Source organism: Amblyomma americanum, chromosome 6 (genome assembly GCF_052857255.1).
Source record: "Amblyomma americanum isolate KBUSLIRL-KWMA chromosome 6, ASM5285725v1, whole genome shotgun sequence".
NCBI lineage: Eukaryota > Metazoa > Arthropoda > Arachnida > Ixodida > Ixodidae > Amblyomma > Amblyomma americanum.
Genome location: NC_135502.1, coordinates 158,940,851 through 158,944,974, shown reverse-complemented (window position 1 = coordinate 158,944,974; position 4,124 = coordinate 158,940,851).

Genomic DNA, 4,124 nt, shown 5'->3' with positions numbered 1-4,124 from the left:
TTACTCGTGATGTCACTATGCTCGTACACCTCTCAGCGGGGAAGCGTGAGCGCGTGCACTGAAAATGCGGCCAACTCTTTTTTATGGAGGAAAAATGCTAAGGCGCCCGTGTGCTGTGCGATGTCAACGCACGTTAAAGATCCCCAGGTGGTCGAAATTATTCCGGAGCCCTCCACTACGGCACCTCTTTCTTCCTTTCTTCTTTCACTTCCTCCTTTACCCCTTCCCTTAGGGCGCGGTTCAGGTGTCCGCCGATATGCGAGACAGATACTGCGCCATTTCCTTTCCCGAAACACCAACCAACCAACTCCTTTTCAAAGACAGCTGGTTCACATGATCTTTGCCTCGCGTCACTGCACCCTAGGCAAACCAAACACAAAGAACTATTGACAGGGTACTCTTGACGTGCAGCATTCATTTTCTCAGAAGTGAATGGACAACTTGCAGAATTGCTGGCTTAAAGGAAGGTTTCTTCCAACAACCCACGTTAGCAAACCGCGTTTTCACTTCCTTCTCTGCTGACTAACGGGGTTAGAATGAGGAGAGATGAGTCAGTCGTCCTCCACTGTATTCTGTTTCGAAAAAGTGAGGGGGGCTGCCTCCTATCCTGCGGGAACATGAAGCCCCGACGGTCGCCACCAGCTGTAAAAAAGAAGTTGTCGAAAGGTTACAATGATGTTTTCGATCGTTTCAGCGACGGTGGGGGCGCAAAGTGGGCTCTTCCTGAAGTGGCGAGCCGGTGATCACTCTGCGCGGCGCGTGCACTCGCATTGGTTTGGAGACTAAGATACGCGTCAAAAATGAGCATATTCTGTTATTCTACAATTTGCGAACAGTCCAAATACCAAACATATTGTTTTTGCCAACATGTAATGTGTTCGAAAAGCAGCGATTAAGTTCATTCTGCAGGTTGGTAACGAGTTTCAGCCTAATGACCCGTCTGTTAATCAGCAACATACTCGTTGCTGATTAACACCATGTCGTCAACACCACCACGACACCATGTCGTCAACGCATTCCTGTTCGGAGTTTTCTTCATGCTGCCAACATAGCCTATTACAGCTGCATGAAAGCAGTGCAGTGCTTGAACACTTAGCTATAGTATGGTGTATATGGTAATATTTTAAGGTGGGCGTTAGCAGCAAACACATTTTTCATCGAGATTCAGTCCATTCTGGTGTAGATTAAACACGGCTTTCTGGCCACGACGTGACTGCTAAAGAGCGACATGAATGGCAAGAACTTCACAATGTACATATATTTCTCGGATATAATGCGTAAAGTGGTTGTATAATTGTGAACGCTTCTTGGCAACCGTCGTCTGCTCACTCGATCATAGCGTTTTCCCCCGCCAGTCAAAAACACATTTTCAGCGCTAACTTCGACTGTACTATAAAGCTCGAATGACCCCCTGGCTGCCGCTTCAAACAACAGCTACGTTGCCTCTTCTTTTACCGCATATATGCGACCAACGTACGCTCAGATGGACTACATATAGTCGGAAATTAGTCTGCAGTAAAGCTACGCGCACATTCAGGGCCACCGAACAGAATTCCTCCGCGAGAAAATGTAGACCACTTGTAAAACTTTTCTGTTTACCTAAACAAGCACTCAATCAACGTCGAAATTGTAGGCTCAAGGAATTTGATGTTTCTGGCTGTTTGATGCAGTCCAACATTAAAAAGTTGATTTTGATCACTGCTGTAATATTACGCTGCGGAATGGCCATTGTTACCAACTGCTGATTTTTTTTTTCAATGGTATCCTTATAAGGCCAGCACACAATAAATACACATACCGCATTTACGCGGGTAAGGGCCGCACTCGTGTAGGCACGAAACATAGCGTTAGACTGTCTGGGTCATTAAAGTAGTTTATTTATGCTTTCGGATAAGTGCCGAAAGAAAAAGAAAGTGAACGCGCAAAATAATTACGCTTCAAAGTGTTCATCGCACTTCACCATGCTAAGTTCGCAAGTTTCAACGACGCGGTTTTTGAGCGCGCGGCACTTGCGAACTAGCGATTCCATGCGAATATCGATAAAGATTTATTTCTAGCCTGTAAAGCAGCCAAACTCAAGCATAGGATCGTATTAATGACCAAGAATCATTTACTGCTGCTTATCTAGACTCTACGTTGTGACACCGTTGGTGTGGTTTTTAAAGAAGCCGCTTTGCTTTCATAAAGACTCACGCTATGGCATCGGCGCCATCACCGCCTCGTCCGCAGTACCGTACTACCGCCGCGCCACCTCTAAGAGCTAGAATGACCGAATTCTCTTGACGAGTACCTATCTCGACCCGCTCCTCACATCCTTTCAACGTCTACTCTCTCATACAGATAAAGGGACCTCTCCAAACTCATTTTTCGTACAAGAATGCGAGATTGCCGTCTGTAAACGAGGGTTTTTGGCTGGCAAACTGTAGAGGACGCTCGATATTCTGCAAGTGTGCTCCAAGGGCCGTTTTTGGGTGCACGCGCCCAAAGTCGGCGCTCTTAACATACGACAGAACCGGTCTACGTATGCCCACTGCTGGAGACGCCGTCCAAATACATCGGCGCCAGCTCACGGGCGCTCGAGCACGTGTTGGAAGCAGGGTCCGGTTAACGGCAGTCGGAGTACAGCGGCGCTCTCGGGGGACTTTTCTTCATGGCTTGCAGCTCCTCCAGGTTCCCAGAACTTCTCTTCGCGGTTTAAGTTGTCCGTTCAGCGCCCTTCAACCTCTTTTCTTCACGCCTCGAAATTCTTTCCGTCCGCACAAAGAAGCACCAGAGTAAAACACAGTTTTTTCTACCTCTTTCATTTCATTTCCCCATTCTGCCTGCTATACTGCTATCCGCTGACCCAGCTCAGGTGCTTCAGTATCGATGGCATATGCCGGGGCTAGCAAAAATATTTTCCTTCCTTTTCGTCATTATTTCAATAAAACCACCGCTACTACTACATGCCTCTGACGCCGTTCTGTTCTCCTCAGTACTCAATCCACATGGTCATGGCCCGCCTTCGCGGCATGCATTGGCGCCTGAGAAATGGCTGTTGGACAGACTAAGAGAGGAGGAAAAAAGCCAGTGACTTTTCTTCTTTCAGAGCGAGAACCTTATAGGGTGTGCGAGTTTCGCATTTTTGCCTGCGAACTGAATAGTTTCGAATTATTATGAATATAGGCAAAGAAAAAATACATGTTGCTGATAACGACTGAAATGCGCTAACAGACGGGACAGAAAAGAAGAACACATACACATGCGATGGTGTCTGTATTCTCTTCCGTACCGTTGATGCTGTCCAGTCGTTTGCGTCAACATTCACCAACCAGCCCGACCTAGCCCTCTTCAGTGAACAAAATATCGACAGTCAAAAAAAGTTTTTCGCACAACAGAACAAGGAAATATGTATCAGACCATAACTTTATTTTGGTCGTTATTGTGGGGGATTCACTCGTTTGGTTTTACGACGTTTAACGTCCCAAAGTCCGGGAAATCAGCTTCGAAGGCGCAGCAAAGGTGTCTGCATTGGTGGAAGGGGTGGGTGGACAATTTTCAATTCTCAGAAAATAAGAATGGTTTAGCCGGGGCGAACACATGTGCATGTGCATGGAAGAAACACACGCCAGAAGTGGAAACGTTTTGCATTCCATACGTGAAAGGCGTGAGCGAGACGCTGGCACGCATTCTCTGTAAAGAAGGGTGATAACTACGCACAGTCTATTGAGTGGCTTTACGACTACCACCATCGGACGCCTTCTCCCCCCCCCCCCCCCCCCCAAACGGCCGTCACCCAAAAGAAAGGGCCCAAGAGGTTGTATACCAAATGTCCTGCTCGGTCTTCCCGGAATCGTACATAGGGGAAACGAAGAACTTCGCCGAAATAATGAGGCAACACAAAGCGGACGTCCGACAAATGAACCGTGACCGCAGCGCTGCGGCCGAACACTGCGAGGCATGCGACCACCGAATGGACGTTGACGGCACTAATGTACTGGAAATCGAAGCTAACCCGCACAGGAGGCTTCTACTTGAGTCGTGGCACATCCAACAGACAGGGAAGAATGTTAATCGCTCCCTGGGGACACTTCCCGCTTCTTACATCGATGGTTTGCAGCCACTGACCCGGATGTCTTGAACAA